Below are 14,675 nucleotides of genomic sequence, written 5' to 3' on the forward strand. Positions count from 1 at the left end.
CTTACTGTGAATCCATTTAAAATAATGATTTGAATTTTTCAAAATTTGGGTGGTATATAAACTGTTTAAATACAAATTCTCATAATAGGGAAGGCAAATAAGAATAAATGAGAAGCACTTCAGTGGACATTTGGGCATTTATGGACTTTAGGGTACCTAGCACAAGAAAGGAAAAGAATAATCATTATATGCTAATGGATTTTCACATATTTGTAGTTGTTTCTTATGTCTACTGAGCTTGTTTCTTGTAAACTACCCTTTGTCTTGAGTAGGTATATTTTACTTTTCATATCGACCTGTCCTTGAAAATTTACTTGATAAAAGAGTCTAAAATCCACTTGAGGACTGAAAAGGAGCCTTGTGTAAAATGCAGGAAACACTGAAAACTTATGTAAATCTCAATGACTGTGTTCTATTTAAAGTGAGGTACACATGAAGTTTCCTGTCTTTGTCTTTTGTAGCAAGGATTATAGATTTTGTACTTTACTGGGTCTGTGGGACTGAGAATTGATAGATTTCACTTTTTATAATTTGACAAAACCCACAAAGGAGGATGTGAATTTAGCAGGTACGACCAGGGGACCATGGTCTGCCTCTGATATGGAGCCTTGTGTCTGTCCCTCACCTGTTGAGCTGCAATCCTGAGTTATACCCCCAGCAAGCCCTCACAGGAAGAGTTCTCCACTGTCCTGTGACAAGCGGTGAGGATTTGTGGATAAACACCTAGTGTGGTTAATTTTGCACTGGGCAGTTCTTCAGTGTGATCTATTTTAATTAACATTTCCAAATAATTAGAGTTAACTTGTATACATAAAACCTGTGTTTCACAACTCTGGCCAGAGGTAGCATTTTGATTTTAGGGAAAGACCTATTTTTCATTAACGACCATGCTGCCTTAGAAATCTCATGTGAGGAAGAGGGTTGAATAAAGTATCTTTCAGAGGGCTTTGAAATGCCGAACCACAAGCAAATGGAATTCGCACATACACTTTCCATTAGCTGTGCCTCGTGTAATGTGAGCCCAGATTTTCGCAGCTCTCAGCTCCCATCGGTATTGTTTGCCAAATCACAGGAGCTCCTGTTTTACTGTTTTTGTTACAAATTTTGGTACTTTATTTCTATTTTCTAAAATGAATTTTCCTGCTCTTAAAAGTCTCAGTATTCTGGTTCTGTCTCTTGAACCCAGGTGTCCTCACTGACAGTGTTTGTCTTTTCAGTAGAATTTTCCCAGACTAGACACAGGCGGGATTAGACACACGAGCTTCCCTTTCATTTTAATGCGAGGAAAACCATCTTTCAGAAACAAAGTATCACTTATAAATGTATTTCTAGGTGAGGAAGAATGCTTTTTTTTAACAGCTGCTTGTTCCTGATCTAGATTTCTCTGCACACTGAACTTTAAAGAATAAGTATGATAGAAATAGGCTATACTATAACCATGAGTGAAGATCATTTCTAGTAAGACGACTCCGGGTCTTGTTTCTCAAACAACCATTCTCATTACTTTTGAAGATATAGTCATTTGCTTCTGAAACAAGCACAATTGGCTAAATTTATTTTCTTTTTTCTTTTTTTTTTTAATTTTTAATAGCCCAGTGCAGGGATTAACTCATGACCTTGAGATCAAGAGTGAGTTGCTTAACTGACTGAGCCCGCTGGGTGCCCTAAATTAATTTTCTTTTTATGAATTTATATAAATTGGCTCACCATAATGAATAGTGTGTTCTTACAGAATTTGAGCCCCTTTGGCATAAGGTTTTAGGCAATTCTGCTGTTGACTCTACCTATAATAAATTTAAAATTATAGAATATGTTAATAGATACAAGACTAGTTCATTTGGCTCAGTTTGTCTTTGAATCAAGCTCAGCTCATGAGCCAGTTGGGTATTAGTCACAAATGAATAGTGACATCTAGCCGTGTGCTGTGTTGAGGGGAGGTGAGTCTCAATTCCAAATGATTAAGTTTTATTTCTAACTACAGATCTGTCTTGTGAATCTTGCCAGACAGGGCATGATATTTATTTTACAGCTCACCAATCGGGGTATTTTTGTGATGTTGGCAGGAACATGCAAATTAGAAGAAATTGTCGTTGGGGAATTCCTCAGTATTGAATTGTATATGCGCATTCAGGCCATCCTGTAATTGATTTCTCGCTTACAAAGGGTTTACGCTGTTCTTCTAATCCTATTGTAAGGACCAACAAACATTTTCTGATTTTTGTAAGACTGGAAAACATTTATGGAGACTTTCCCAATTAAATCTATGACAGTGTCAATTTATAATAATGTAATTAAGTATATTCTGATGTAACTGCAACACAAAATTGAAATGACCAGTAGTATGTCAGCTTTGCACCTGGAAGATACTGTATATTTGGAAAGCTTTTGCTTCTCTAAAAAAATATATATGTTATTAAGTAAGCCATATCACAATTTAAGAAATTGTATATACTTTTCCATTTGCCCTTTCAGAAACCAGGTATTTTGCATATGATTGATTTTAGGAAGATTTTGAAGCTGGGGTTTGCCCACGTAATTTAAGATCAAAGTATAGTATATGTATATGTACTGTATTTGCAATTTTCAAATTGTAATTTCCTATACATTTATTAAATAAAGTATTGTTTTGCCGTGTGGTTTATTAAAAAATGAAAATATACAATCCCCCTTAAATCTCTGTTTTTTTTTCATTGATTAAGTAGTAGTAGGCCTTAAAACAATAATAATCTTTAAAAGCATTAGAAAGTGGATTATAACCTAACTAGTTTTACCAACTCCAATGGTAATGCCCTCTTAGACGTTTAAGAAATAAACCTGAAAAAAACCTTCCCGATAAGGAGAAAAAGATATTAAAAGAATCTGTAACTTTTTCTATCTGTCATTTTTTATATCCCTGCAGCCCCAGCAATAGTGGCAGAAAGGGAAGAGCAAGGCTCCTGCTCCGGTAAGGTTGGTGCGGGCCTTTGTGAAGTCTGGGCACGCTACCTGCTGACCCTCCGGAAGTGTAGACAAGGGCTCGGTCTGAGCACTGTGCCTCATGGGCCAAGTCTGGCCTGCAGCCTGATTTGTGCAGCCCAAGGAGCTCAAAATGGTGTTTATAGTTTTTAATGGCTAAAAAAAAGTCAGAAGAAGAATATGATGTGAAAATTAAGTTGAACTTTACATTTCAGTGTAGGGGGTTCAAACACAGCTCTGCTCCTTTGATCATGTGTTGTCTGTGGCTGCTTTCATTCTTCAATGGCAGAGTTGAGGAGTTGGGACACGTATAACATATTTGCTATCTGACCATTTATAGGAAGTCTGTCCGCCCCTGGTGTACACACTGTTGTTCTCTTTGAAGGCTATCACTTTTGGGTGTAGCAAACTTTTCCAATCTGGCTTGGACGTTTCTGAGACTGGCTAATATGAAGGTCACCTGAGCCACTAAAGGTTCTTTCCCTCCCCTTTTTTCTTTTCTATATCCTCCTTGGAGTTTGGGGCAGAAAGAGGAAAAGAGTAGCAAGATTTCAAACATTTTGTGCCATATGCTCTAAATGTTTACTAGCAAAGCAGTTTTCTACCCCAAACACCAGGATCGTTTAAGAATACTTTTCAAGGGGCACCTGGGTGGCTCAGTTGGTTAAGCATCCAATTCTTGATATCAGCTCAGGTTGTGAGTTCAAGGTGGTGAGACTGAGCCCTGCATTTGGCTCCATGCTCCATGGGGAGTCAGCTTGGGATTCTCTCCCTTTCTCTCTGGCCCTTTTCCCTGCCCTCATCCTGCATGCCTGCATGCTCTCTCAAAAATGAGTCAATCTTTAAAAAAATACTTTCCAATATAAAGTTTTATTTACTTGATTTTTAAATTTTCACTTAAGTTATGACAAAAAACGGAATTTAAAATGTATTTATGTCGAGTACCTTATGTAGTTTGTGCCAACTGGGAGCTCACAAGTGAAAAAAAAATATTTTATCTGCTAAATAAGATGAAAATTGGGGAGTTCCTGGCTGGCTCAGTTGGTTAAGTGTCTGTCTTTGGCACAGGTTATGATCCCGGGGTCCTGGGATTGAGCCCCACATTGGGGTCCCTGCTCAGTGGGGAGACTGTTTCTCCCTCTTCTCCCCACTTGCGCTCAGTGTTGCTGTCTCTGTTGCTCTTTCTCAAATAAAATATTTGAAAAAGAAAAGATGAAAATTGGTTATTGGGCTTTTAAAATATGTCCTCTCAATTTTCCAGTCAGGGAAAGATACATCTATTTTTGAAATATTTATGAAATATGAAAATAGATGAAAGATACATCTATTTTTGAAAATAGTAATAAAATATAGTTTAGATAAGTTGTACTATGGAGATGTTAGATATTTGATTACTTATCTAGCTAGAGCTATCTAAAATGTGTCAATTTTTTTGGTCCACATCAGATGCTAAAATAAATTCTAAGCTGGGGTAAAAGCCTTACAAACTTTTATTTATGCCAAACTTTCAGTTTTATTTACTATATCAGAATAATGTTCATTTATAATTCATTCCAACTATGACCTATTATTATTGCTGGAGGCTATGAAATAGTCTTTTTAAGCAGCATTCTGATTTAAGGCTCTCATGTGACTTTTTTACGGAACATGAACTATAAAGTTTGGCCTATGGGTATTACCCAGTAAATATGGAGATGATACTTAGTAAGTTACCAAATAGCTTCCATGTTTCCTTTCCTGAACTTCTCAAAAATTCATTCTGGTTTGACTTTCAGATTCCTACTGTCTATGTTTTACTTGCCAGTTTCTGCATGTTGGTTTACGGGGTTTTGTTGTGTGGGTTTTGTTGTTGTTGTTGCTTTCACACTTCTCCTCACTTTAACAAAATGTCATGGAAAAAGTGTGTGGGGGTTGGTTTTTTTACAAACTATATCGAGCTATTTCTTGGTAAGAAAGTAGGATTTTTTAAAAAAGATTTTATTTATTTGACAGAGAGAGAAAGAGGAAGAGTGCAGAAGCAGGGGGAGCAGCAGACAGAAGCAGAGGGAGAAGCAGAGGGAAAAGCAGGCTTCTTGGTGAGCAGGAAGCCCTATGCGGAGCTCAATCCCAAAAGACCCTGGAGTCATGACCTGAGCCAAAGGCAGATGCTCAACCAACTGAGCACCGTGGTGCCCCAGATATTTTCTTTACTGGAAATTTTTAGAGATCCCATGACTGCAAGGACTATCCTAGGGCAAGTGAGACCTCTGTTCCCTTGACTTCCCTAGGATTGCAGATCTTACCCCACCTTCCTCTCTTACCTTTCCTCTACTTCCTTCCCAGAGGAATCCGGCTGATAGTGTGAATTATTACAGGGATATTTGCCTCTAGACAATGATGCTAGTCGGGGCATGAAGAAGTGGGGTGAAGATGAGAGTTTCCTGGACTTCCGTGCATTAAATCACAGTCACCTGAGAAGGCTATGAGCAAATCCTAGTTCCAATAGGCTCTTAATCACTTTACAGTTTGGGTGGAGTTTCAGCATTATCTGAACACAAGCCCATTTCATCCTCTCTTTGCTTTCTTGTGTAAGAATATTTTCCAAAGTGCAGCATATTTTTTAAAGTGCCAAGACAAAGTATTATATATTTTAGCTATATATATATATATATATAGTTTAGATATATATGTGTGTATATATATATATATATATATACATACATACATACCTGGTTTGAGAAGCATTCTCATCTTTAAGATACCATGATATTGAAATTGGGACATCTCAAAAAGTTGGTTCAGTTGGTTGGAATTTTTTATAAGATACATATTTTTTGGGAATTGATCTTTGAAGACCACCTCCTCCCTACTGAACATGTTATGGACTAGAATACAAAATTCCTAAGGATTTTTCAAATTAAACAGGAAAGGAAACAATATTATGTTTTTGGAGAGCATCTTAGCTCATACCCTCACTCCTACAAATATAAGATCAAACTCCCATTAGGGATAGCTTGAGAAACTCTGGCTGGTAGGATAAAATCCACCCTCTTGGTAATGATATACAAAATCTTTCTGATTTGGTGACTGCTCACTTCTCTACTGACAGTTCCATCCTTTCCACAACTACTACCCTACCCTGCCATGTGTCAGCCATACCAAACCACAGTCAACTTTTGGTTAATGGGGGAAATATGTGTTAGCATTTTTTTTGAGATTTCAGACACTGTACTGTGCATTTCATTAGGTAATTCTCATGATGGTATTTTGAAGAATATTATAATCATCTTACAAATGAAGAAACTGAGACCAGGAGAAGTTAAGTGCCTTGACAAAAGTCATGTAGGTAGAGTCATAATGCAGAAATAGAAGGCCACAGACAACTCTTAAAATTAGTTATAATTAGTAAACAAGTGATACAAAAGGGATCCAGTGTAGACTACTGTAGTCAAAATCACAACCAAGTTTTAGATAATAGATGTATAAAAATAATGTAAGTAAAATAGTTCAGGAATACTCAACTTTTTACAATTTATATGCATGCTTGGCCAAAAAGTAGCCAGAATTTTACTCTGTTTCTTAGCTGAGTTCTTGTTTTTTGAAGCACTAGAATGGTACTAAATCAGGTCTCAGCATATTGTTCTCACTAGCATTTCATCTCTTCACTCCTCAACCCTCACAGCTATGATGGGGAAGTGTTGGGACCCAAGCCACAGGGGCTGGGCTCCTTCTGGCCTTCCCTCAATAGCCCACCACTTCCTGCTCCCAGGACAGTGCACTTCTGTGTCCACACCTGGTCTTGTTTATGAGGAGGAGGGGGCTGTTTCACATTATAGTCAACATTACATGGGGATTCACTGGTCACAGCCATCCCCAAATCTTTTTTTTTTTTTAGATTTTATTTATTTATTTGAAAAAGAGAGAGCTCAGATGCACACACAGCAGGAGGAACTGCAGAAGGAGAGGGAGAAGCAGACTCCCCACCAAGCAGGGAGCCAAACACAGGACTTGATCCCAGGACCCCACAATTATGACCTGAGCAGAAGGCAGACACCCAACCAACTGAGCCACCCAGGCGCCCCCATCCACCAAATCTTAAGTCAGTGCTTACATTGCTTGGGGAGAGGGAAAGGTAGATAAATCAAGGAAAAGGGGTTGTGCCCACCAATGGACCGTCACCAAGACAGGATTGAAATGACCAAGAAACAGCTTAAGAAATTCTATGTTGGGGGGCGCCTGGGTGGCTCAGTGGGTTAAAGCCTCTGCTTTCGGCTCAGGTCATGATCTCAGGGTCCTGGGATGGAGCCCCGCATCGGGCTCTCTGATGGGCGGGGAGCCTGCTTCCTCCTCTCTCTGCCTGCCTCTCTGCCTACTTGTGATCTCTGTCTGTCAAATAAATAAATAAAATCTTAAAAAAAAAAAAAAAAAGAGGGGTGCCTGGGTGGCTCGGTGGGTTAAGCCTCTGCCTTCGGCTCAGGTCATGATCTCAGGGTCCTGGGATCGAGCCCTGCATTGGGCTCTCTGCTCAGCAGGGAACCTGCTTCCCTTCCTTTCTCTCTCTGCCTGCCTCTCTGCCTAGTGATCTCGGTCTGTCAAATAAATAAATAAAATCTTTAAAAAAAAAAAAGAAAGAAAAAGAAAAAGAAAGAAATTCTATGTTGGGAAACAACAAAAACACAAGCCTCCAGTAATTCACAGAAATTTCCAGGAAGTCAGTGAACTTCCCACAAGCCATGGAATTATGGGGTAAAGCTGATCTCATCTGGGTTGGGAGTGGGTAAGATCTAGTAGATATCTGGGTTAGTAACTAGGAAGCTCCAAACCAAAGAGATGCTTTCCCTTTGAGCTCACACAGAGGTATGGACTCAGAGCAGGCTGTTTAGATTTCTATCCTGACCCTCCCTTCCTAACAGTGAGATTTTGGGAAAACTTATTGAACTTTTCTGTGCCTCAGTGTTTCTGTCTGCAAAACAGTAATATTAATTGTCCCTACCTCATGTGACTTTTATGAGGATTAAGTGAGCTACCTAGTGGAAGTGCTGAGAATACATCATTATCATCAAAAGTTAATCTCTTCACAAAGGCACTGCCTAGGGCAGCTGGGGAGGCTCAGTTGGCAGGTCTCATGATCCCAGGGTCCTGGGATTGAGTCCCACATCGGGCTCCCTGCATCTGCCTCTCTCTGTCTCTCATGAATAAATAAAATCTAAAAAAAAAAAAAAAAAAAAAAGCACTGCCAATATTTTTTTTTTAACTTGACTAACTGAGCAGTGCTGGTCTTGCAGCTCCCAGAACAAGGCAAATTTGTTAGCCTCTGCTCCTTTGCCTCTTCTTTATCTGAAAGATCATTTCCCCAACTTCTTTACCTCACAAAACTCATCTCATCCTTAAGGCATCTCCTTGGGCATCATCTCCTCCAGAAAGCCTTCCTGCCCTCCCTATGTGAATTAGGAGCCCCTCCTCTGTGCCCACCTCCCCCATTTGGTCGCTGTGGGAACCACCACTGTCTGATCAACCCACAAGCCCCTTGGGGGAGGGACCTAGGTCTTCTCTTTGAATTTCCAGTGTTGGAGACGCAAGAGGCCTGTGTGAATGTTCCACATTTGGAAAGTATACATCTACTAAATATCTATTTCTGTATGGACATTTCTTAAGTAGCCCCAAGAACCCCTATCATCAATGCTGTAATCTCTTTCCCATAACGTAACTGAAACCCTAGCATAAAATGGCTCCTCTGAAAAAAAAATGTTCCAGACTGGCCATCTTTCAATAACAAAGACTTAGTTTCTTTATACTTAGAATATGTACAATTACAGTACAGCTATTCAAGAATTTCTGATTATTTTCTGTATCGTTTTAAGATTACAAGAGAAATTAGACCCTCTCCTGAAACACCCACAGACAATTGCACAATTAACTGCAACTAAATTGCTGTTAACAGCTAGCAGTTATCATCATTCCCAGAACCTGCTCATCTCCAGGAGCCCAGAGGTAGTAGCAGTTCCTGTCAGTTCCCGTCTTGCTGGTGACGGCTTGTTCCTCTAACAAAGACGCTTTATTTTTAGAAGATGAACAGCAGCTATTTTCATCTTGAAATTGGGGAACAGCTCACACTCCTTTGTAAGTCTTGATGGAGTTTAAATCAATCTTTATTCTCACTTTACAACGTTATCACCGAGCATATAGGAGCACACTGGAGCAAGAGGTGGAAAAAAAGATTCTGGCCTCAACTCTGGTAGGCGTGTCTCATTGGACATTTGTTGAGCCTCAGTCTGGCCGTCTGAATACTACTACTACTACTACTAATAATAATAATAAAACACTGACTGAATGTTAGCACTGTATATGCCAGGCACTGCTCTAAGAGATTTTCGGGTATTCGGGAATCCTACCAAACAACCCTATTTTATTACCCTGGTCTTACAGGTGAGGAAACTGAGACAAGGAGAATTGAAGAAACTTGCCCCAGGTCAGCCAATAAGCGGCAGAGCTGGGATTCAAATCCAGGCAGGCTGGTCCAGCATCCATACTCTTAGACTTTCCGGCAAGATGGGAGCTGGGATGGACCTCCTGAATGAGCTCATGCAGAATTTCGTGATGCTCTCAGAGCACCCACAGGGGCTGCCTGCATACACAGCTGTGTGGATGGGGTGAACGTGAGGAGGACCACGGCAGGAATGTGCCTGCTTCCTCAAGAATTGGGCAACTGGGGATGCCTGGGTGGCTCAGTCAGTTAAGCCTCTGCCTTCGGCACGGGTCATGATCCCAGGATCCTGGGATCGAGTTCTGCATTGGGCTCCTTTCTCAGCGGGAGCCTGCTTCTCTCTCTGCCTCTGCCTGCCACACAGCCTGCTTGTGTGCTCTCTCTCTGACAAATAAATAAATAAAATCTTTAAAAAAAATTGTGCAACTGGATGGACAGGTTACCTTAACTCTGACCCCAACTCTCCTGGAACTGCCTGAAGCTTACTAACATTTTTTACAAATAGGGACCCCAAGGGGGCTATGCTCTGCCTCTTCTCTGCTGTGCTTTGTTGGTGAGAAGTTGAGAGGTGGCATAGCGTGATGGCAAGGAGGAGGTTTGGATCCAGCCTGTGGGGATTCAAATTCAGCCCTGTGAACTTAATCACTGTGAACGGTTATGGTGTCCATAAAATGTCTAGCACTATGCTTGCTGGTCAATAAATTGTCATCTCCTTCCCTGGCTCCCTACTCCGTGAGAAATCACGAATGTTCCTACTGGACATATCTACTTAGTATAACTCAGGTAGACTCTCACACTAGGGATTCATTGAAGGATGGAAAGCAACTAACTGTTATCTGAGATTTTATGTCAGGTCATTTCATACCCATCAGCCTTTTCTCAATGGAGCAGAAGTGACCCCAAGTTTACATTCAGGTTCCATCAGTATGAACTGAGGTTGATTACTTGACCTCTTTGGGATCTTTTTTTTTTTTTTTTTTTTTATTAAAGGGGCGTCTTAATGTTAGCTGGTCTCAGGCACATGCTGGGGGCGCACTGAATGGTGGCTGCAGCTGCCATTCCTACATTGGTGTCCTGAGCTTCTCTGGCCTCACTAGAAGCTTTCCTGACACCCTAAAAACAACTCCAAAGTCATAACTTCATCACACAATGGAGATGCAGGATCTACTCCCCAAATGAGTCAGTCACAACCACCCCAGCACAGATCATGCCATCAGTTCAAGGAGGACATCTTACTGCGCCCCACTGCCTTCCACCGAAATCCTGGGCTCACGGCTGCTTCTGGGCAAAGCCTCCACAGGCAGAAACTGTGAGTCATGCGCAGAATGACTTAAAAATTCTTAGGAAGATTCTTGGTGCAATACACCCACACCCACTAACTCAGGACCTAAAAATAGTTTTCCTCTAGCGGGAAACATCAGTAGAGATGTGTTTATATCGCGTCAAAGTGACAGTGAAGGCTCAGATTCTAGGGAGTTCCCATGAGCTGATCACTCCCTGTAGGGCCCCCAGCCTGTCCCTAGGACAGGCACAATTAGTCCTAGCACAGCATGTGTCTCCCTCTCCCTCCCTGAAGCAGCTAACGCCCCCCATTACCCAAAACACCAAATTCACCAACTACCTCCCTATTCTCCAAAAACATGATGATCCCTGTACTTGCTTCTGATTTCAGGCTCCATCTGTAGGAGAGGAGAGGCTTCACCCTTCACCTTAATCCCACACCCCTCCTGGGGTCATCCCAACAGCCTAAACAGACTTGAACTATTCTACTTTGCAATCACACTGGATTCTTCCTCTTCCTCCTCAGTGGACTTCACACACCCAGAGCCCAACGAAACAGAATCCACTAGACTGTAAGCACCTCAATGACAGGGTCCACATCCACCTTGCCCCAGCCCATCCTTAGTGTCTAGCACAATGAGAGGCACAAAGTGGGTCTCAGTAGATCTTCACTGAGTGAATGGTGAATGAATAAATTCTGATACTAGAGAAGGAGTGAAAGTCTCTCCCTGGTACAGAAACACTGGAGTAATAAATACTTTCTAGAACTGTGCTGCCTAATGTGGGAGCTACTAGCTACCTTTGGTCATTTAAATTTTAATTATTCTTAATTAAATAACATGGTTAAGTTATACCTACCATATGCTCTAGCCACTCCACTCCTAGATATGTATGTAAGAAAAATGAAAGCATATGTCCACACACAGACTTGTATAATGATGTACATAGTAAATTGATTTTCATTGCCTCAAAACTGAAGAAGCCAATGTTCATCTACAGATGAATGGATGAAAAAAATTGTAGTGTATCCATACAAAGGAATACTACTGAGTGATAAAAAGGAATGAACTATTGATATAACACGAATGAATCACTGAATAATTATGCTGAGCAAGTAGACAAAAAACAAATATTGTATAATTCCACTTATATAGAGTTCAAACTAATCTATACTGACTAAAAGCAGGTCAGCAGTTGCCTGGGGATGGATAAAACAGCACGGGTGGTGGGGCGGCGGGGGGTGGTGGGGCGGCGGGGGGTGGTTGAAGGAGCTGGCATGTCTGGGTGGCTCAGTGGGTTAAGCGTCTGCCTTCTGCCCAGGTCATGATCCCAGGGTCCTGGGGTCAAATCCCACATTGGGTTCCCTGCTCAGTGAGGAGCCTGCTTCTCCCTCTCCCTCTGCCGCTCCACCTCCTTATGCTCTCTCTCTCTCTCTCTCTCTCTGGCAAATAAATAAATGAAATATTTTTTTAAAAAAGAACTGCAAAGGGTGAGAGGAAAAGATTACAAAGGCACATGAGGAGACCCTGAGCTGAGAGAGATGCTCACTATCTCGACTGTGGTGATTGTCTCACAGGTATGGGTGTCATACACATACCAAATATTATTAAACTGTACCTTTTAAATATGGGCAGGATATTGTTTGTCAACTATATCTCAATTAAAATTGGATGTTAAAAAAATTCAATAAAACTAAAAATTCAGTTCCTAAGTCCTTTTAGCCACATTTCAAGCACTCACTAGCTTTATGTGGCTTGCACCTACCACACCAAACAGCAAAGATATAGAACATTTCCATCATTGCGGAAAGTAGCAGATTCACAATGGCCTCGGAAGCCATCAGCTCAACCCGTGACCAGAGCATTAATCTGCTGTAAAATTCCTGGGCAGCTCCTGTGGCCTTCCCTGTCCCCAGGGCTCACCACACCCCAGAGAGATTTAGGGCCTGGGCAGAGCTCCCCAGCTCTGGGTTCCCAGCCTCCTGGCCTTTCATCCTCCCTCCCCTGCGATTCCTTCCCTTTCACCCTTGTACCCTCAGCAGATCTCTCAAATCTCTCACCAGAGTAAACCTCCCTTGATCCTGGCCCTCTAGCTACTGCCTACTTCCCTCCCTCCATCGCACGCAAAGCCAGACAAACAAGCCTGCAGTCTGTCTCTGCTTCTCCTCCTTCTCTCCCGACTTTATTGGACTGGGTTTCACCGCCTTCTCTTGACCAAATATCTCCCCCAAGGTCACCAGTGCTCTTTCAAGTGATACCGCCGGAGGTATTTCAGCCTTTGAAGTTACTTGGTTTCAAACTTTCTCTGATTTCAATACATAAACCATCATAAGGTTCCAAAATTAAAGCCATACAGAAGTGACACGGCAAACATCTCACTCTTCTGGCTCTCACTGTTCTCACTGTCCATCCCCTACTAAGCAACCACCTATCTTAGCTGCTTAGGTGTCTTCTTCCAGAACTTACCCCCCACCTACCTCCACAAACTCCCCATCATCCCTCCTCTCCCCATCCCTCCACACTCAGTGCTCTGTTCAACCAGGAACTGCTCTCTCTCAGTTTTCCCGCCCCTGAGAGTGCTTCCTCGGGCTTTTGTTTAGGTGACTTAACACTGAAACTGCAACCGTTTTTCTCAAGGCTTTATCCCCCCCCCCGGCCCCGCCCAAGCAGTTTTAGGTTCACAGCAAAACTTAGTGGGAGGTACAGATTTCCCATGGACACCGCCCCCCCAACACACACAACCAGAATCAACATCTCTAGTCACAGTGGTTATAATTTGTTGCAATTGATGAGCCCATATGGACAGACCATCATCATCCAAAGTCCACAGTTTACATGGGGCTTCACTCTTGGTGTTGTATCTTCTGTGCATTTGGACTAATTAATACTGACATGTATCATACAGAGAGGTGTCATCCCCACAAAAATCCTTGGTGCTCCACCTCTTCTTCCAGCCCTCCTCCCTCACCCTCCTCCAACACGGATCCTTTTACTGTCCCCCTAGTTTAGCCTTTTCCAGAATGTCACACAATTGGAGTCATATAGTATGTAGACTTTTCAGACCAGTATCTTTCATTGAGTAGCATGTACTTAAGGTTCCTCTATGTCTTTTCATAGCTTAAGACCTCATTTCTTTTGGGCACCGAAGACTTTCCATTGCCTTGTGGTACCACTGGTTCTTTATCCATTCACCTACTGAAGGGCCCTGTTTTAAAAATCTACTGTTGGAAAGCCTGAGGAAATATGTCCTTTGGGGTCATGCTGAGTTGCTCTAATTTGTTTTGGAGGACAGTCTGGCAAAGTTCATGAAACAAGACATTAAAATAAAATAAAATAAAATAAAAATGTACCTTTTGACCAAATTATTCCACTTGTGGACATTCTTCCTACAGAAAGAATTCAAAAGAAAAAAAAAAAAAGGTCAAAACAGAATCTTTGCCTACGGCCAGAATTCTCAGGGAGAAAGGACTGGAAGAGGGAGCAGACTTCCCCCAACAGAGGTTAGAACCCGAATTACCTGGGGATTGTTTTATGGCCAACAGCTACATCTGCCCTGTGCTGAGTTTTTTCTGGTGTCTCCTTTCTACACACTCTTGCCTCCACCGACAACTACTGGTTAAGCAACCCCGTACACTTTTTTTTCTTTTTTTTTTTTAACTTTCTAACTTTGTAACTGAAGTGTTAAATATATTTTTGAGTGCTCAAATCAAAGATACATTATCATAAAGTCAATACACTCCTATAAGCATGCAGGTAAAGAAACCTATCATTATGGGGCGCCTGGGTGGCTCAGTGGGTTAAGCCGCTGCCTTCGGCTCAGGTCATGATCTCGGGGTCCCGGGATCAAGCCCCGCGTCGGGCTCTCTGCTCAGTGGGGAGCCTGCTTCCTCTCTCTCTCTGCCTGTCTCTCTGCCTACTTGTGATCTCTCTCTGTCAAATCAATAAATAAAATCTTAAAAAAAAAAAAAAAAAAAAAA

Source organism: Lontra canadensis, unplaced genomic scaffold (assembly GCF_010015895.1).
Source record: "Lontra canadensis isolate GAN:19392208 unplaced genomic scaffold, GSC_riverotter_1.0 scaffold12, whole genome shotgun sequence".
Classification (NCBI taxonomy): Eukaryota; Metazoa; Chordata; class Mammalia; order Carnivora; family Mustelidae; genus Lontra; species Lontra canadensis.